The following is a 21,379-nucleotide window of genomic DNA, read 5'->3' as shown; positions in this document are numbered from 1 at the left end:
TGTGATTCACTTTATTTCTCATTTTAAAAAGGATTTTTAACCTCTTTGTAATGGGTTTTAATGCATGAAGTTTGGAAAATTCACAAAATACATGTAAAATATTGAAAATTTTTGTTACAAAAAATATAAAAACACACACATCCTTTTACCAATCGCTTCTCGAGTAGTATTGTATTCTAGAATTCCCCTCTGCACTAGGTCCCTCATCTGAAGTCAGTGGGAGGATTTCTATTGACTTCAAAGGGCTTTGTATAAGGCAGTAGATGTTTGCTAGGTATAAATATTCATATTGCAACTTCATGACAAATCCCTGCCTTCAACTGTATTTCCTTGGTGTGCCCTGGGAATTTTTTTGCTGCTTACATATAATAATCATTATAATTAAGAGGTTGCAGCACACACTTTATAAATGTCACTTGTATCAAAACAAGATTTCCACAGATCTGCATATCGCAATCCCCACTGCCCTATAAATAGAGAAACTCCCAGTCTCCTGTCTAACCTGGAATTTCTTCTCCTCCGTGACATTGAGTTCCCGGCCAAACGTTAGCCATGAAGATACTTTACCTTCTTTTTGCTGTCTTCTTCCTGGTAGCACAAAGCACTGAAGGTAAGATTTTCATTAAATGAAGGGAAAATATAGTAGGACATATATGAGCCTGTACTAAGGTTGCCTAAATATTTGTATCATAGATTTTTCCAACTCTTCTCCTAAAGAGCTCTAGTGCTTACAGGGTTTGGAGCAGATACTTGATATGTAGTTGGGGAATAATCCTAGGGTCAGGAAGGTCCCTTGGATGTGACTATCAAAATCTGTTCAGATGTGGTTGAATTATGAGCTGTAAAAACATCACCTACATTCTATCTAGTGGGGTGCAGCTGGGGTTGGTTCTTGGTCCTATCCTAGTCAATTTTTTTATCAGGGACCTTGAAGAAAACATAAACTCACTGATAAAGTTTGCAGATGACAATGAAAATCAGGGAGAGGTAAATCCTGAAGAGGAAAGATCACTGATACAGAGTAATACGGATCGCTTGGTAAGTGGGGTGCAAGCAAACAATACACATTTAAATAAGGCTAAATATAAATGCATACATCTAAGAAAAAATAATGTAGACATTGTTACAGAAGGGGGCACTCTATCCTGGGAAGCAATGACTCTGAAAAAGATTTAAGAGGATAATCAGCTGAACACAAGCTTCCAATGAGAAGCTGTGGCCGAAAGGGCTGATGCAATCCTTGGTTGCATAAACAGGGGGATATCAATTAAGAGTAAAGAGGTTATTTTACCTCTGAATTTGGCACAGGTGAGATCGCTGCTGGAAAACTGGGTCTAGTTCTAGTGTCCACAATTCAAGACTGTTGCACACACACATGGTTTGAAGGATACATTGGTCAGAATGCATGTCAAATTTGGCGCAGCTGCCCCTCCATCATTTTGGGGGACCTCTGCAAACTGCCTCTTTCATTCTGCCCCACCCCAGATGGCCCTGAGGTAAGCCTGACCTGAATATCTGTGTGGACACATACAAGGTGTATCCTCTTCCTTTGGTTTGACCCCATGAAAATACAGTTTGTTCTAGAGGAGGGTGAACTAAGTTGGGAACCAGGAGAACATGAATTAGGGTCTAACTTCTTCTGCTCACTAGTGTTAATTATTCAGGGCTTTGATGTCCCTTATAATTAAGTGATGTCTCACACTCCCAGGAGAGAATACACAGTCTGGGACTAAAACCCCAATCTTTAATGTGGCAAATCATTTTCTCAGTGTCTTAGGAACATTGTCTCCCCAAAATAGTCTGCTATATCTGTGTTCTGGGCTACATTACTGGAAACGCCATTGTGTTGAATTGGAGCAGTTTTTGAAGAAATGACATTGCATCTGTATTCATTATTATTTTATTAATGAATTAGCACCTTGGAGCCCCAGTAATGAATTTGGACCCCATTGTGTCAGGTGCTGTAACAAAGTACAGCTAAGACATACTCCCTACAAGAAACATGTATAAGATGAGAGAAATTACATACAGGTAGGCGGAGCTCCAGGAAGCAATGAGGCATTACTGTTTAGGCCTTGGGTTTACGCCTGTGGGGATTGGATACTTTAATGAAAGCATAGCTAAAATCCAGTTTAAAATATTCTAATCTAAATATCCCAAAGGGTGAGGCGATGGACATTTGGGCTACATTTTCAAAAGGACCAGCCTGTCTGTCATGTCTATACCTGGCAACTGGTCAGGAAGAAACGATTCCTGAGTGCTGAGTTGTCACAAGAATGTTTGTGCAGCGTCTCCGAGACCGCAAGGCATTCAGATTTGAAGGGGCTCGGTCAAACCCTTCTGTTCCTAAATGTTGCAACCGTCCATCCCAGTGCTGAGCCGGTTCAACCCTGCTCAGCCAATCGGCATTTGTGATATTGTCTGGAACATCACTGTTACAAAGAAGAAAGAGTCAGAACCGCAGCAGCAGCCACGAAGGGAAGTTGGCGATCCAGGCAGCTACCTGCTTCCTGTGCCTGCGAGGTGTGGAGCTGTGACGCACACCCATGCTCAGTGCTACGGTTCTGAAATGTGCAGCCAGGGAGCCAGCACATCTGCTTAATTAACTTGCTCTGTTCTCTTCCTAGGGGCAGCCATTGAATGTGCAGAGAACTACAGCCATTTAAGTATTATGAAATATCAAGTAAAATGGTGTACAGGCAGATCATTGGGTTGATTTGTCCGGGTCTCAGTGAATGGGAAATTCATTAAATGAGAAATGCCCATCAGGCTACAGCCACAGCTCTTGTTTCTCTGCTGTGTGAATGAAAATCAAGACTCTTTTTTTGTGTGTGTGTGCAGTTTCTGACCGTGGACTCTTTGACGTTCGCCGATGTCTACGCCGTAGGGGTGCCTGCTTCCTTTTCCATTGTCCCCTCAATATGATGCGCATCGGCCGCTGTAGTACACTTTGGCATTGCTGCAGAAGGGTAAGTCCAGGATTGCACAAGGGAGACATTGCATGGTGAACAGAACTATTTGTTTCTTTCCTTTATATATCCAAGCTGTAGCTTAATGCTCTTGCAGGCTTTCCACACAAGGCACAGCCCAGGGGCAGAGCACAAAGGAAGATCTTATACTACCATGATTCTGGACTGCCTGGGTGCTGCTTTGACCCTTGTTGACTTCTCTTACTTATAGCTGCCATACCCTGCTGGCCATGGCTGGTCCACAGCTTGGATGTATCTGTAATGTTCAGTGCTATAGAGGTTTTCCTCCTGAGACCTGCTAGCATCCAGCACCATCTCCAGCACTACCCCTAAGACAGTGCCTGCAAGTAGGGCAGCAGAAGGCCCATTATGTCAGCTCTCTTTGCTCATACATTAGGGTAACCCTCCACCAACCTTTTTATATCCCCTATATGTAGCCAGAGCATCGTTAAGCACTCATAATAAAGGCAATTTCCAAGCTCTTTCCATAATAACTCCATCCTCTCACATGCTTGTCCATTTTTGCAAACATCTCCTCCTTACGGCCTACATCCATGCTTGTTGTACAACCAACAGCGGAATATTTTTTCAGTGTTTGAGCAAAATTTATTCAGGCATTTCTGGTGTTGAATGTGTTTGACACAAGTTCTGTTCACTCCTGGGACATGATCCCTGCCAAAATCAGAGGGATTATTTGACTTGTAGTCAAGGAATTGTGGGAACTGTCGGCTCCTAATAAAGAATTCTAAATATGAAAGGCCTGTTGTCCTCAGTCTGAAGGGAATTGAGAAGACCTGTTGTGAGTCTCTTTGGCAAGCAGGACAGTGTGGAAGAGCAGGAGGGATGATTATCTGGATCATCCGATAAGCTGGGCAAAAACACACAATGTGGGTTTTAATACAGCTAAATATATGTATACATCTAGGAATGTAGACCATACTTACATGATGGGGTACTCTATCCTGGGAAATGGTGACTCTGAAAAAGATTTGGGAGTCATGGTGGATAATCAGCTGAACATGAGCACCCCGTGTGACCCTGCAGTCAAAAGAGCTAATGTGATCATTGGATGAATAAACATGGGAATCTCAAGTAGGAGGAGAGAGACTATTTTAACTCTGTATTTGGCACTGGTGTGGAGTCCTTTGTCTGCTTCTGGTGCCCAAAATTCGAGAAGGATGTTGATAAATTGGAAAAGAGCCACAAGAATGATTGAAGAATTAGAAAGCATAGCTTATAGAGATACCTCTCGGAGATCAATCTATTTAGCTTATCAAAGAGAAGATTAAGGGGTAATTTGATTACAGTCTATAAATATTTACATGGGAATACATACTTAATAATGGGGTCTTCAATCTAACAGACATAGGTATAGCATGGTCCAAAGGCTAGAAATAGAAGCTAGGAAACTCAGACTGGAAATAAGGGGGGGGTGTAGTTAAGAGTGATGCTAATTAACCACTGGAAAAAAATGATTGAGTATAGTGCAGGATTCACTATTGCTGACAATGTTTAAATCAAGACTGGATGTTTTTCTAAAAAAAATATTCTCTAGATATTATTTTGGGGGAACTCTCTGGCCTGTTTTATATAGGAGGGCAGACTAGATAATCATAATGGTCTCTTCTGGCCTTGGAATGTATGAAAACTATTGTGCATGAGAACAGCTGAAGGGAAGAAAAGTCCCATCAGCCTCCGAGGAAGCACCTCTAGCCCAGAAATTTTTAATTTTCTTTTTGACTACTTTGTTGGCCCCAGATTTGGGAGATTTTGGTTCAGCGTTGGTTGATGAGAAGATAAGCTGCACCTTCACAGCATGGAAATCATGATGATTTTCCCAGAGTAAAAAAGCATTTTCAAACCAATTCATACAAAAATGGCAGAACATTGAAACTCAGTGCATGCCCTAGTCCTCACTCCAGGGTCCATCCAGAACTACTCAGTGTGAAAAACTGGAAAATAACGAACTTATGAAGGTGGGAAATTTGCAGATCCAGCAGGTGCAGTGCAGCATCCTCAGAGCTGTGTTACAGAACATCTGGGTCCAGATCCTGCAAACATGAGGAGCCATGTTGAACATAAAGTTGCTTCCACATGTCAGCAGGATGAAGCCAGTGTCAAGCATCCATGTGTGATGGTATCTTTGTCTGCAGTCTGTGATTTGTGCAGAGCCCTCCAGAGCTAAAAGTACAGATGTCAAAAGCTTGAACTAATGAGCCAGCCTCTAGTTAGAGGCGGTAACACTTACAGCTTGCACAAAGGGGGATGTGTAGCATGCACTGGCCAATGGGTGACAGATGCGTATCAGGAGATACCCTCATTCTTCAATGCAATTCAGTAAGCACTAGTCCATTTTAAGGATTTATGCTACTTTCATTCCTTAAGACACCTTTGTACATACTCTGAGCCTTTACAGTTCTTGTTTCAGAATTCCAGAGCAATTACAAATCTTGGTAATCTTAGTGTTACCATTGCTCAGAATGTTTTTTTAATGCTTTAAATGTGGTGGTTCCTACAGTAAAGTGAACTTGGCAGCATTGTAGATCTGCAGCCCTTCTTATCCCTGTTCTTCTTGTGAGCTGCTGGATGTACCATAAAAACTGTACAGGATGTCCAGCATGGTAAAATTCATGTTGCATCAGGGACAGGACCCTGAGAAGCAGTAGGGAGGGGTAAGAGATTTTTCCAACCACAAAAACACAAGAGAGTCAGCTTGAGGGCAGGGGTTGTGAAGCTTGGAGCTGCATGCGAGCGACTTCAGTGCTGCTCTCCTAGCTGGTTCACTGGGCATTTTCAGTGCTCCATGTTTTCATCAGGTCAGGCTACTAGCATGGAACTGCCACGAGCATATGGTCAGGCTTTGCATGTACATGAACTTGGAGGCAGAATTGGAATTGCCATGCATTCTTAAAGAATAAATCATTGATCATGTTAATAAAAAGTTATTTAATTTTTGCTATAGGCAAACCTGTGTTTGTCAGAAAAACTGTATGTGAATGTGAGACATATTGTTGAACACTTTATGTATTTTGGTTTTATTTTTCTATATGTAAAAGAAGTAGTCAAGATTTTTAAAGATCACGGTTTTGATTAAATCCCTTAAAGGAACTTTGCATGTCTTTTTAATTTTGATGAACGTTTTAATGAAAAATGTGTATCATATTTACAGCAGGTCCAATATTTTTGGTTTTGTTTTTTAATGTCCCAGAATAATTTATTTTTCTGGTTGTTGTTTTACCTGTGTAGAATGTTAATAGGAAGGATTTTTTAAAAATAAAATTGAGAATCTGCTTTCTTTACTAAAGAGTAAGGGGTAAAGGGAGGAGAAATCCATGTTCAAAAATCTAGGGTATTTAACTGGTAAGCCAGATACGCAGCCAGTTCACATGTTTAGCTATATCTGACTATCTTCATTGAAACTCTGTAGCAGCATGATGAATACAGAAAATAAATCTCTTGCTCTGGTGTTAACCAGAAATATCTGCACTCACCATTCAGTGATGGAGAAATTCTTGCTGTGCCTTTGATTTGAAAGTAAATGTCAGTTTTCTTGTTTTAATGGATTTAATCAAAGAATCTGAGAGTCTCTTTCCTTTTTTTCCTTTTTTAGAGATGAGTGATGGCACCAGAGATTGTCACTGCAGGATCTCTGGGAATCTGGCAGACGGTGCCTTGCTTCTAAAATTATTGGAGGCTTTTCATCTGGGCTGTAAAGACTCTTGTGAGCTGAAGAAAACCCACAAGGGAGCCCTAGTATTACCCATAATAGCTTGTTATTCTCCTTTAATAAAAGTAACTCCTTGTGGCTGTGTATTATTGAAACGTGTGAGTGTTTAGATTGGTGCTCAGTGGCTGTGCAGTTATTTCTTTTCTATAAAAATCCATTTCTTTTTTCCTCATGAAATTAGAAATAAAAAAATATAAAGGGTCACTATTGCATGCTAAATCCACCCAGGTGTACTCCGAGACCAGGGAATATTCATATTTTTTATGTTTCAGTGAGCTCACATGGATAAATCTTTACCTATTCCTTACACCTTTTACAAATCCATTTAATTTTTGTTGTTGTTTGAAGAGCTGGGTCCAGTCACAGTTTGATTATGTGGTGTGTAACGCCCACCTTGGTAATCCATGGCACCTCAACTCTCCCTCTGCTCTCCTCTGTTCTGAAACCTTCCCATCACCAGTTCCCCTTCACTTGTGGCAGAACTTCCAGACATGGCCATGTGCAGCAGGTTCTTTTGCAGGAATGAAAATAACCGCACAAATCCTCCAAACATTTCAGTGTGCAGGTGGGACCTCAAGGAGACTGAGACATTCCCCCCAAAACAAGTCCACACAGAGGAGAACAGAGGAAATCAAGCCAGGCTGCTTTAAGGGCTGGGGCCTTAAGGCTAAGGGGCAACGTGGTGACTTAATTACAATGTATACGTACTGACATGGGGAACAAATACACCTCTACCCCAATATAATGTGACCCGATATAACATGAATTTGGATATAGCGCATTAAAGAAGCACTCCAGGGGGGCAGGGCTGCGCACTCCAGCGGATCAAAGCAAGTTCGATATAACACGGTTTCACCTATAACGCGGTAAGATTTTTTGGCTCCTGAGGACAGCGTTATATCAAGGTAGAGGTGTAGTTAGCAATGGGATCTTCAGTTTGGCAGACAAAGACATAACACTATCCAATGGCAGGAAGTTGAAGTTACACAAATTCAAACTGGAAACAAAGCGTGAATGGTTAGGTTGAGAGTAATTAACCACTGGAACAATTTACCCAGGGTCGTGGCGGATTCTCCATCCTGGGCGATTTGTAAACCAAAATTGGATGTTTTTCTAAAAGATCTGCTCTAGGAATAATTTTGGGGAAATTCTATGGTGTGAGTAGGAAGTGAGACTAGATGATCACAATGAGCTTTTCATGCTCTGGAATGTATTAATCTATTAATCTATGAATTCTGCTCCCTGTTACACTTACAGCTTAGGTGTACTGGTGCAAAATTGGCACAAGAGAGATTGGAATTGGGCCCATGATATTTCACAAAGAATTTAGAACCAGTTTCCTAAAGGGAAATGTCTGTGCTGTTTCAGTCTCAACTCCTTAACACTTTATCCGATCCTGCCCCAACAGTGATCAGAAATTAACCGCCTCCATTAGGTCATTTACAAGACGTTTAGCAGTGTGGGCTCCAAATGGAAAATCTCATCCCAGACTTAACTAGGCAGAAGCTATGTCTCTCCATGATTCTCTTTGTTGCACTGTCACTGAAGTCCAGCAGGCTGCCCTGTGCTGGTTCCTACTGCAAGGCTGTTATTCCAGATGGAGACGCAGCTTTCCTTAGCCACCTTTTTTTGGCTCCACCGGCAGGACTCCGCTTTTTTTTTTTTTTTCCCTCTGCCGGCAGGACTCCCCCCCATGTGTCCCGATATTTTCTTCATCCCATCTGGTCACCCTAGGCACACTTGACAAGAAGAGGATATGGTGGGGGGATAGGAGGGGCTAGCCTGGGTAGTGGGAAGTGTTTGAGTCCTGTCTTACAAGGCAGGTAGGGTTTGATATCTGGGAAGTGGGAGTCAAGGGCTTGTCCATGTGGTGAGGTCTCAGTAGAGATTTCAGGCCCTGTGGTGTGTCAGCTGTAAATCAATGTCTTTCCTAGAAGCTCATGTTCATTACTAAAAAAGCTGTGATTTTTTTTTACCTTGGGGAATTAACAAATGCGAGCTATCCCAAGATTAAACAATGTGAACACAAGGCAATATAGTCTGACCACAAGGTTCCTTATTGAGGTTGCAGGAACAAACCATCCCGATGTGTAGAAAGGATAATAAATATGGCAGGCGACCAGCTTGGCTTAACAGTGAAATCCTTGCTGATCTTAAACACAAAAAACAAGCTTACAAGAAGTGGAAGATTGGACAAATGACCAGGGAGGAGTATAAAAATATTGCTCAGGCAGGCAGGAGTGAAATCAGGAAGGCCAAATCACACTTGGAGTTGCAACTAGCAAGAGATGTTAAGAGTAACAAGAAGGGTTTCTTCAGGTATGTTAGCAACAAGAAGAAAGTCAAGGAAAGTGTGGGCCCCTTACTGAATGAGGGAGGCAACCTACTGACAGAGGATGTGGGAAAAGCTAATGTACTCAATGCTTTTTTTGCCTCTGTCTTCACAAACAAGGTCAGCTCCCAGACTGCTGCACTGAGCAGCACAGTATGAGGAGGATGTGACCAGCCCGCTGTGGAGAAAGAAGTGGTTCAGGATTATTTAGAAAAGCTGGACGAGCATAAGTCCATGGGGCCGCATGCACTGCATCCGAGGGTGCTAAAGGAGTTGGCGGATGTGATTGCAGAGCCATTGGCCATTATCTTTGAAAACTCATGGTGATCGAGGGAGGTCATGGATGACTGGAAAAAGGCTAATGTAGTGCCCATCTTTGAAAAAGGGAAGAAGGAGGATTCAGGGAACTACAGGCCAGTCAGCCTTACCTCAGTCCCTGGAAAAATCATGGAGCAGGTCCTCAAGGAATCAATTTTGAAGCACTTAGAGGAGAGGAAAATGATCAGGAACAGACAGCATGGATTCACAAAGGGCAAGTCATGCCTGACCAACTTAATTGCCTTCTACGATAAGATAACTGGTCCTGTGGATATTGGGAAAGTGGTGGACATGATATACCTTGACTTTAGTAAAGCTTTTGATACAGTCTCCCACAGTATTCTTGCCAGCAAGTTAAAGAAGTATGGGCTGGATGAATGGACTATAAGATGGATAGAAAGCTGGCTAAATCATCAGGCTCAACCATCTTATGATCAAGTATATACGGTAAGTATCCTCTTGTTACAGGGGCCCAGAGAGATGAGGTGACTTGCCAACATCACACAAGGAGTCTGTCATAGAGCTAGGAACTAAGCCCTGACTTTCTCTGTCCTAGTCTAGTGAGTGAACTATAAGGCCATCTTTCCTGGATAAATTTTGCATCCTGGCATTTTGTCTAACTTCTACCCAGGTAAATCAAAGAATTAAAGAAGAGCCTCTGTGCAGAGGCTGAAAAACCTTGGGCAGGAGCAGCACATGACTTTGGAGAGAACAAGCCTTTCAAGACTCATCTGACTCTGTTTTTTTTGTTTTTTAATTACATAATTAGTGTCTGAGGAGCATGTGATAGATGTAATGGGATTGGATTTAAACAAAGCACTTACTACATTCAGAAAGGACACTGTCCTTTGACTACAGGATGCATTGGAACAGACACAGGGTATTTAGAAGGTGTAGTCAGAGTGTAGCTTGCTTAATGCCAGGATTTATAAAGTATAATGATGACACATAAAATATGGACTATGGAATTTATTATTGCTAATGTGTATGTGTGTGCTATGTGTATGAGCTTATTGCTAAATATATCATACACATCCATGAATAGGCCAGAATTTTTGGCATAACTCAGGGCAAAGACTTCAAAACACAGCAAATGGCAGAGACTGCTTCTGAATTTATCTGTTTTAGTTCCTTATTATAACCTTTATGTCTAGAAGTTCATAATAGAGATACAGCACATCAAGCTCTTTCTTGATATGACAGTGTAATTTATCATTTTATTAAAGGGGAAAAAGAGATGTAAATGTTATCAAATAAAATTTAAGAAACCATATAGCCATTTGTAAATATGCTGAGGGTTCTGTAAAAAGGGCCTGCAATCTAAGGAAGCCGGAGATTTACCAAAGTGACCAGACGTCCCAGAGTATTGCAAACACTAAGGATGGTGATGTATATTTAAAATAAAATTGTGAGAAATTAATGATATTTATGTCTGATACACTCAGCTGGTATGTTGAGAAGCCAATGAGAAGTGAAAATGTGTAAGATCCAACTGAAATATTAGAAGGTCTAAAGGACCACAAGGCCTGATCAGCTGTTCGTTGCCAATTTCACAGAGACAGGTTAACATATGAGTTGAGCTCACTAATTTACAAAGGAAGTGTAGAGAATAACCAGGTATCAGCAGGGAGAAATATACAGAAGTTTTGTCTTTGTACATTACTGGAAGTGAACCAAGCCAATGAGTCAAATGACTTTATGTTGCTGTCTGATGAGCTGTGGGAAAAAATGACACAATCATCAAGGAATGTGAAAAGACTTCACCTAAAGTTTCCCCGCCTGCCTTCATAGTGGACATTTTCACAGACAGCTGAAAATGCTGACAGAGAAATTCTCACTTGGGGAAGGACAAGGGCGCAGGTCTCAACAGCCTTGAGGCTCACTTTCATTTTATGTTTTATGTTCCTAAAAGCTTATGTTTCAGAGTTTCAGCCAGCCACCTGCAGGGGTTAGGAAGGGGTCTCCCCCCCACCCCCCAGTGTACAGTGTGTGTCTGTAGGGGGTCTGGTTGGTCTCCTTCCTCTGAAGCATCAAGGTTGGCCACAGCTGGTGATGGGACATAGGGTGGGTGGGCCAAAGCTCCAAGGTGGCACTGAGCATCCTCTTGTTCAGATGCTTGACTGGCAGGTTCTTGCTCATATGCTCAGGTCTAACTGCCATACTTTGGGTCAAGAAAGAATTTTCACCCAGGTCAGATTGGGAGTGACCCTGGGGAGGTTCACTTTCCTCCGCAGTTTGTGGGTGCAGGTCACTTGCCAAGATTATACGGATGCTCCTCAATTAATCATTTCCCTGCTACTGCAGGGGCCTCAGGCTTTGGTGCACGTGAGTCCCTCCTTTTCTCTCTCACTGACACGTAATAGTCTAATTTCCTGTGGGCTGCAATGCTTTGGTCTGATTTCAGTTGTTGGGGTTAGTGTGCAGGTGTTGGGTTGTGCTGGTGGCCTGTGATATACGGGAGGTCAGACTAGATGATGTAGTGGTCCCTTCTGGCCTTAAATTATGTGAAACTTTGATTATTATGCTAGTCCAAGGGTTTTTATAATCAAACCCTATTTTCATCTATTATTATTATGAGAGATACAAGATAGGTGAGGTAATATTTTTTTCTTGGACCAACTTCTGTTAGTTGAGGGGACAAGCTTTCAAGCTTCATACAGCTCTTCCTCAGGTCTGGAGAAGATAATCAGAGTGTCACAACTAAATGCAAGTGGGAACAGATTGCCAAACATAAGGGGTGAACTCATGTTGTAGGAGATTGTGACCCTAAGGTGCACTTTGTGTCCAATGGCAAAGATCGCACTGACTACTCTGCTGTCAGAATATTCAGCTAAACCGCGTCTTGTAAGGAATCGTATGAAAACTCACGGCATGCTGGTGACATTGATATCATCATGTGGGCCTAGTCCCCACTAACTCCCCACTTCGGACTAAGGTACGCAAATTCAGCTACGTTAATAACGTAGCTGAATTCGAAGTACCTTAGTCCGAACTTACCGCGGGTCCAGACGCAGCAGGGAGGTTCTCCCGTCGATGCCGTGTACTCCTCTCGCCGAGCACTTCCGGGATCGATCCGGGATCGATTTATCACGTCTAAACCAGATGCGATAAATCGATCCCAGAACATCGATTGCCTGCCGCCGGACCCTCCGGTAAGTGTAGACGTACCCGTGATGTCCGTAAGGGTGGTGTATAAAGACTTATGTATGTGTGCTGGAAATATGGTGTGGTGCCAGCTGAAAAAACAAGGTTTCCCTAGACAAAGGCTTGTAGATTTAACTTTCTTTCTGGGTCTGGTTAACAGGGGGATGAGAAAAGAGCACGGCTGGATTACAAAGGACAATGAAAATGCATCTACATCTGAGGTAAACAAAGTGATCAAGCCATTTGAAAAAGCAAATTGATCAGAAGATAAGGAAGGGGTTTGGTGCCTGCTCCCCAAAGAACAAGCAGCAGGGGCTTGTGTTTCAGAGAATACATGTGTGACATTGCACCCCATATTCTTCATAGTTGTATAATTATAATATAATTATGACATAATTATGATGCATTTTGTACAAGATATGTCTTGTCAGGTGTCTATGAAAATAATATGATTTTCTGAATATGAGTATCCTATTTTTATGCATGTATCACTTTGTATCTGAAGTTATGAATATTGACTAGGAATCTGTATTTCAAATGTGCTTACTCTGGAAAACACCCACAGCCAGCCTTTCAGCTACAACCGTGAAGAAGCCAGACAATGCTAATGGCTCATCAGCAAGGACAATGGACTACGGCAGAGCTTAGGCTTTCTGCAAAAAGAACGAGGCATACTTGTGGCACTTTAGAGACTAACACATTTATTTGAGCATAAGCTTAAGTGGGCTACAGCCCACTTCATCAGATGCATCGAATGGAACATATAGTAAGAAGATATATATACATACCAAGAACATGGAAAAGTGGAAGTAGCCAGACCAACTGTAAGAGGCTAATTAATTAAGATGAGCTATTATCAGCAGGAGAAAAAAAAGCTTTTGTAGTGATAATCAAAATGGCCCATTTTAGACAGTTGACAAGAAGGTGTGAGGATTCTTAACATGGGGAAATAGATTCAATATGTGTAATGACCCAGCCACTCCCAGTCTCTATTTGAACCCAAGTTAATGGTATCTAGTTTGCATATTAATTCAAGCTCAGCAGTTGGAGTCCAACTAAGGTGCCACAAGTACGCCTCGTTCTTTTTGCGGACACAGACTAACACGGCTGCTATTCTAAAACCTGTCCTTAGGCTTTCTGTAAACATTTCAGTTGGCCAGGAAGTAATGGCTGCTAGGACTCAGCAAGGGCATGTGACCAGGTCATATGATGCTGAACTCCATTTTGGTACCTCTACTTTCCCACAAACTGGGGCTGGGAACTGTTTTTGGAACAAAGGGTTCCCGCTAAATGTTAAAACTATATAATGGTGTGTGTGACATCATCTAGGAGCCTCACTCCCCACACAAGAGAACTCCTTGAAACACCTGAGGAACAAAGACTGTACTGGGGGCAAGTGTTGACCGCAGGCTAAAAGGATTTCTAGCCTGTGTATAGAAACCTGGTGGACTGCTTGTATCATCAGCCAGGGTGAGAGATTGCTAATTCTTATCCTATCTTTCTAGTATTTTAGGCTTAGTTTGTGTTTTTCTTTATTTACTAAGTAAACTGCTTTGATCTCTCTGTTATCACATATAATCACTTAAAATGTATCTTTTGTAGTAAATAAACTTGTTTTTTGCTTTATCTAAACCAGTGTCCCTTTGACTGAAACGTCTGGGGAAATCTCAGCGTGGTTAACACACGTTTTTTTCATATTCCTTTCCACATTGAAGGTGGGGCGAACTATTAGTGAGCTTGCTTTGTACAGATCCCTGTGCAGTGTAAGATGGTATAATGTTGGGTATATACCCAGTGGGCTGTGGGGAGGTGCATGCCTGGGGAGCTGGGAAATTGGCTGGTATCTGCTGTTTGTACTTGAGTGGTTTATGTAGAGTACTTTCAGGTAGCTCAGTTGGGTGTGTGGTGCCACCTCTTGTCATATTGAGTGATAACAGGGCCTGAAGGGGCTGTGAGTCACCAACACACAGCAGTGTAGGAAAAGCCAACCCAAGTGAGTTGTTAGGGGACATAGCACTTCCCACAGCTCCCAGACTGCACCCGGGGGTGACAACCCATCACAACATTTCTAAAAATTTTCTGGACAATAAAAGGGAAGGAAGGGGATTCCTTTGTTGTTCATCACTTCAGACAATATGGGGCCTGTGGTCTTGGAATCTGTGAAAGGTGGAACTCCACCAATGTGAGCTGAGTATGCTAAGAACTGGCTTTAGGTGAGAACTTGCCTGAGACCAGGATAGTAATTTTTCCAGTTATGGAAACTAGAAAGTGCATGGTTGGATGACACTAAGCTGTGGGGAATGGTAGATAAGCTGGAGGGTAGGGATAGGATCCAGAGTGACCTAGACAAATTAGAGGATTGGGCCAAAAGAAATCTGATGAGGATCAACAAGGATAAGTGCAGAGTCCTGCACTTAGGACAGAAGAACCCCATACACTGCTACAGGCTGGGGACCAACTGGCTAGTTCTGCAGAAAAGGACCTGGGGATTACAGTGGACGAGAAGCTGGATATGAGTCAACAGTGTGCCCTTGTTGCCAAGAAGGCTAACGGCATATTGGGCTGCATTCGTAGGAGCGTTGCCAGCAGATCGAGGGAAGTGATTATTCCACTCCATTCGGCACCAATGAGGCCACATCTTGAGTATTGAGTCCAGTTTTGGGGCCCCCCACTACAGAAAGGATGTGGACAAATTGGAGAGAGTACAGCAGAGGGCAACAAAAATTATTAGGGGAATGGGGTACATGACTTACGAGGAGAGGCTGAGGGAACCTGACCATACCTGTGTATGATTATCCCAAACACCTGACTGCACTAGCTGAGGGAGAGTGGAGCCTGACCCCACCCCACTGCACAAGCCTCCTTGACAAGAAATAGCCTGGGTTTTCTCTGAACTTTCCCCCTCCCCGACACTAGCTATTCCCCAGGACCATCTTCTGCTCACTCAATAGGCTGTTTTAGTTATTTCAGACAACTAGATAACCAACCCCCCTTAGAAAGCCAGTCCCCCATTGCACCATGCAAGGGGGTGGAAGAACTCCATGGCTAGTAGGGCTGGAGATGGTGGAGATCAGTTGCCTGCAAGTCTGGGCTTTTCCAGAAGTGGGGGCGGGAAGTCTGCATCACTTGCGCTACTGATCCTGGTGCTCTGTGCATTGGGGGCCCCAGAAAATACAGATGGGCATAAGCCAGGGGACGGGGGGGGGGGAGAAGGAGGCTATTGAGGCCTCTGCTAGAGGATTAACGTAAGATGGGAACCAAGTCTGAGAGTTTGGTGTCCAGTGATGGTGGGGAAGGGTCAGAGGGACATGCCGGGGATGGAGACAGGTGGGTGAGATGGGGGAAGAGTCACGTGAAAGCGAAGAGAGATTGGGATCCCCTGAGAGGCCATCACCTTATGGGACTAAGAATTCCACAAGCCCTGAAAATGGGCCTCTGGCAATGAAAAGGGCCTTCTTAATGGGCGGAGCAGAGAGTTATTGCCTGAGGGAGCTAGAAGTCTGGGAGGAGTGAGGAGGTGGGTGCTGGGGTTTTGGGGAACCAGGCTGAGCTGACCCCTTTGCTGGAGCATATAGTGGGGACTTGGGACTCTGAAAGTATGTGTGTGTTTGATCGAAATAGGAGCTGGGAGACCAGATCCTGGAGAAAGCCTGTTTCATAGGGACTAACGATGTGCAGATGTGTTACCCAAGAAACCAAAGACAAGGGTGGAGGGGGGCTGGGTGAGGGATGTTTACTAGGAGAGATGGGACTTCCACTGAACATATAGAAACCCCATCCTTCCCAGGTCTTGGCTATAAATTCTAGAGACTATGGCTTTTTTCTCCATGCCCTCATATAGGTTGGATGCTCTGGGGGGCAGAGGAGGAGGTGGAAGAAGAGGGATGACTTGGGTGCCCAGAATGACAGGGTGTGAAGTGTACAGGGGTTAAGTGTGCAAAATGGGTGTGTGGAGTAAGCTGGTGGGTATGGAGTGGGGGGATGGGTGTGCAGAAGTGTGTATATATATTTATGTGGGGCATATGCTGAACAAGGGTATAGGAAAGTGTGGGATTTGTGGGGGTAGGCGATGCAGTAAGTTTTATCTTGAGGAGTAGGGTGTAACGACTGTGGGTGGAAAGAAAGGCTGAAGTGAGAGTGGGTGTGGAATGAATGCTAATGGAGATGTATAGAATAAATGCACCGAGTGGGTGTGAGCAGGATAAACAGACAATGTGTCCCCAAATTCATATGTATCTTCATGCATACATGAAGTGTACTGGGTTTTTGTCTGTATATCTTGGCAGGGTTGCTGCTGGGAGTTGGTGCAAACTGTTGTGTTTCTCTTCAACTGTCTGGGATTGAGTATCTTGCTCCTTGGGGGCACTGTCAAATTCCTCTCCACAGTGACCTTGCACACCTCTGCTTCACCCCCATCAGGTGCCATGGCAAACTGCCTCTCCTCGACTGTTTAGAGGCATGTCTTGAAGCTTAGGTTGGCTTCATACTATCTGAAGAATCCATCCCATTTAGGGCTTCCTGGGAAGCTTCTTCTATGTCCAGAAATTCACAAGCGAAAGGAGGGTGTGGAGAGTGATTGTTGTTTATCACATTCCCATGATCTCAAGCTGTGTTTGATTTGCATGCAGGAACACCCCATTGAAAATCTTCAGACTCCTCCGCTTTCCCTGGGTGGTTCTTTCCCACAATCACGAATGTGCAATGGGAGGCTGTGTCCCGGAATTATCCATTGGCATTCGTTGATATCCCCCATTATGTAGTGTTCAGGCCTGAACTCATTGGCAGGTACAGTACCTTGTTGTGGGTATTCTCCATGGAAGTGGCCTAGGCCGCCATATTTCCAACATCATGAAATGTCTGCAATGAGGTTGGGGTGACATTCCTTACAGTAATGCTGTGTTTGCACGCAGCTCCTCCGAGAATAACAGAAGTCAAAAGGATTTGTTACATGTGCAAGAAATAGGTAAAGAATATATCAATATGAGTTTGTTGATTCATAAATAGAAGCATAGAACTTGGTGACCTAAATACCTATGTACAGATTAACATTCCCTTGGGATTTAATATTTTATTTAGTTCCAATTTTCAAAAGGAAAAAAGTTGAATTTGATGGAGAAAACTGATAGAAACAGTCCTGACCCCTCCAGAACACACACACGTCACTTTTCAGCAATGTGATTTCACATCAATTTCCTTTATTAAAAGGAAAAATATAGTCTTTTAACAGTGATAGATGCTCTTCTTTTTTGGATTTCTCTAGCACACACAGTTCTATATAGCCCAAATGAACAGTGCTTCAGGCCTGGATTGAAGAAGGATCCAGTTATTATAGAAGTGAGGGGACATCTCCCAGATTCCCAGACATCTCGCTAGACCAGGGATCGGCACCCTTTGGCACGTGGCCCATAAGGGAAATCCGCTGATGGGTTGGGGTGGTTTGTTTACCTGCAGCATCCGCAGGTTCTGCCGATCGCAGCTCCCACCGGCCGTGGTTTGCTGTCCCCAGCCAATGGGCTGAGTAGAGTTGAAGCAGGTCAGAACTGGATTGGATGACTGCAAATTTTAAAATTTGAAAGGATTAAATTAAGTCCCTTCTCATTTGAACGTCTGCCTATTTGTAAGACTCTGTGCAGAAGTCCTTGTGAAGACTCAGCACTTGGGAATAGTTTCCTCGTGACCCATAGCCAGCTTTTGGTTATACAAGAAAGGCAGGTTCTTTGGAAATGCAGCCCAAATGTCCCCAGCTCTCATCCTTTAGAATACTTAAGATCAAATATTTTTAATGGTAGATGCTTTGACAAAACTATCCAATACCCTCAGATCTGAGCCAAAAACCTAAACTGATATATTGGCATTTCTGCATATACTGCCTTACCCGAGGTCATGTCATTTCCAGGACAAAGCCAAGCACATAGTGTGACAGAGTCTTTCTGAGAAACCGTGCTGCTAAGACACTATAACAAGGGTCTGCCACATAGAGATATGTGTTCTATTCCCGGTTTGAGTAAGTTCTCAGTGGGGCCAGAGCCTTGGCTTTACAATATGGGGTGTGAAGGGCACTGAATTACTAACACTGTTCAGCAGAAGACGTTAGACTTTAATTCATGATCTCCTGTAAAAATTTCCCCCCCCCCCCCGCAGAAAAAGTGTTTTTCAAAAGGAGCAAGGCTAGAGATGAAAGATTCATTTTGTCGTGTCCCATCCAGATAGTCTGTTCTGTGTGCCATGTCAAAGCAAGAGCATGCTCAGTGCAGATATAATGTTGGTGTGGGGTAGCAGCAAGGTGCTAGCAAGCTCTACGAAGGAAAACACTGAGGGGAAAAAAATGGGCCCTTTTCCCACAAAAATGGTCTATAGGGGACTGCTGCAGGCAGCAGGCGGAGAAATAATCTAATCAAATTATTTAACGATTGGGTAATGTGATCAAAATCACTAAAGGAATGTCAGGGGTTTCTATTGGAACTTAACTTGACTCCCCCTGGCTGTCTCTGGTTGTACAAAATGGGAGTGTAATCGGGGTACAGTTGTGTAAAAAAAAAAAAAAGTAATCACAGTGCAAAAAATGTTAGGCAAAAATAGTTTTGTGCATGCATAGGAAAAGGAAAAGGGGAGCAATGATGGGAACACTGAGCCTTGGGGGGGCTCTGGGGGATTGGACTGTCGCTTTGGTGGGGGTGCATGAAAACTCTGTGGGCACGGGGGTGGGGGCAGTTACACCTTGTGTAAAATTAATATGGCTAATATAATGTTATGGAGGTTAAACTATTTCCCAGGACATGTGCAGTGTATATCGGAAAAGAGGTAAAAGAAATGAAAACAAATCGTGGTACTTAATTAAAATCCTATTAGGGCTCCAAAAGAAGCCACAATAAATTGTCCTTTCTTTTTCAAATCTCTGTGTGTTTTAAAGCAGGAGATGAAAGTGAAAAGTAATGAGAACTCTGGTGGAAGTGAAATGTGTCCCTTTTAAGACAGTCTCTGAACTGCTGATCGCTTTGGATCCAGAGGCAAGCCAAGAAAGCCTCTGTGTAAATGCAAATTACCTAACTGATGGGGGAAGAAGAAAACTACCCATAAGTAGCAGCACAAAAAATCTGGAAATAATAAATCCATCTGGTCAGCAAACAAGCTACTAGAAGACTCAGATTATGGCCCTCCAGAAGAGGGAGGTGAAAAAACAAGTCAAGCCTGAAAATAAGGGGGACAGGTTAACCCTAAGGGCTGTGTGTGGGTGGGTCGGGGGGGGGTGTACAAAGCCAAAATCTAAAGCTGTCTCTCAGCTATCACCTGAAAATAAACATAAAGCTTGGTACAGCAAAAAAACTATTGCAAACCTGGTCTGTTGTACAAGAGGGGAAACTGAGGCACGCCACCTCATAAATTTCATAAATGACCAGTGAATGAGGTAATTCACTAGCCTGACTATAAAACAAAATAAGAACAGCCTAAAGGTAATTCTTCTGTTTTTCCTGCAATTAGCAAGGAAATTTGTAAAAGGAATTGGTATTATTATTAAGCAATAATCTGTCCCCACCAAAGGGGGTAAAAATGGTTTCTTTTGTTTTTCAGACACTCTACAAGCATGCTGGCGCCAGCGAAAGAATAACCCAGAATACTATGAATCTATGTTTTGCGTTGTTTGTCTGTGGTGTTTGTCTTGTTGCTAGCATGACGTGGGTGGCGGATGGCTTCAAAAGGCTGACAGGGGTGGAAAATGTGTACGAAAATGCAAAATGCTCAACGAGGAGGCCAGCACCTGTGTAACAGCTACCATGGTACCTGAAAATAGAACGGCAACTAAAATGATGCTTGCTAAAAGTTTACCCCAATAAACATCAAATTGTTTGCGCCTTTGAACTTCGGGTATTGTTGCTCTGTTCATGCGAGAAGAACCAGGAAAGTAAAAGAGTAAAAACATAAGCCCCCTAACACTGGGGAGGGGCTGTAGGGAGCTGAGGATCTTGCTCACCTCTGATGCGTGCAGTCCCTTTGTGATGTCAGGACCCGCCTGGTCCTGGCCCTTTATGATGCGTCACTGGAACAAACAGCCTCTCGAGAGAGATCCAGTGGCAGCACCAGCAGGGAGCCCAGTGTCCAGACCGTCCTCCCCAGCACGAGGATGGGGATCATGCAGAGCTGGTTCCGTGCCTGCTGGGACAGCCCCTGGGTGTTGTACACCTGCGTCCTTCTGGTCCTGGTCATCTGGATGGCCATGGCGACCCAGCACAGTTTCTCCAGGAGAAGCAGGATGGTAGGAGGACACCCCCCCACACACCCCGAAACCCTCTGCAGCCATCCTACACTCTCAGCAGAGCTTGCCTGGACACAGCCCCATGGAAGGAAGGGAGGGAGGGTGGCCAGAGGCCCCCTGTTCTGACCAGGCCCCATTGGGCTGGCAGGACACATCCACAGAGAGAGACAGGGCCACAAACCGAGCTCGTGGCTCCATTCATTGGTTGTTCCTTTCTGCCCCGACCACCCCAGCTAGTGATGATAGAACACTTGCAGCTACCTAATATAAGACACACCTGTGGCATTTTGTCCCTGCTGGGATCACTCCATATATGGTGATCCAGTAAGAAGAGGCTCTGTTCTTGAATCCTCCAGTTTTCATGAACACTTTAAATTCAGCAAAATCACAAAGAACAAAACGTCTGAAAAGAGTATGCAAATACAGACTTGTTTTGTTCAGATTAAAATGCAGAGCAGCCTCTAATTGGCATTTACAGGTATATTACAAGTTAAAATATTTATTATAAGATCAAATGAATAATTCATTACCTCCAAGCAACAAGTAGGATAGAAAAACCAGGAGTACTTGTGGCACCTTAGAGACTAACAAATTTATTTGAGCATAAGCTTTCGTGGGCTACAGCCCACTTCTTCGGA

At 43.4% G+C, this 21,379-nt stretch overlaps 2 long non-coding RNA genes across 2 annotated transcripts; both read left to right on the top strand.

The window, feature by feature from the left end:
* The first annotated feature begins 521 nt into the window (after positions 1 to 521).
* On the top strand, positions 522 to 6,717 carry LOC128833707 (uncharacterized). Its single transcript, XR_008444317.1, has 3 exons — positions 522 to 610; positions 2,842 to 2,969; positions 6,580 to 6,717. It is a non-coding gene; the product is annotated as an uncharacterized LOC128833707 (long non-coding RNA).
* Positions 6,718 to 19,331: 12,614 nt separating this feature from the next.
* LOC128834884 (uncharacterized) lies at positions 19,332 to 20,347 on the top strand. Its single transcript, XR_008444515.1, has 2 exons — positions 19,332 to 19,659; positions 20,060 to 20,347. It is a non-coding gene; the product is annotated as an uncharacterized LOC128834884 (long non-coding RNA).
* Positions 20,348 to 21,379: the final 1,032 nt, after the last annotated feature.

Source organism: Malaclemys terrapin, chromosome 3 (assembly GCF_027887155.1).
Source record: "Malaclemys terrapin pileata isolate rMalTer1 chromosome 3, rMalTer1.hap1, whole genome shotgun sequence".
NCBI lineage: Eukaryota > Metazoa > Chordata > Testudines > Emydidae > Malaclemys > Malaclemys terrapin.
Note: the sequence above shows the minus strand (reverse complement) of the source record. Positions and strands in the feature narration are given on the sequence as shown.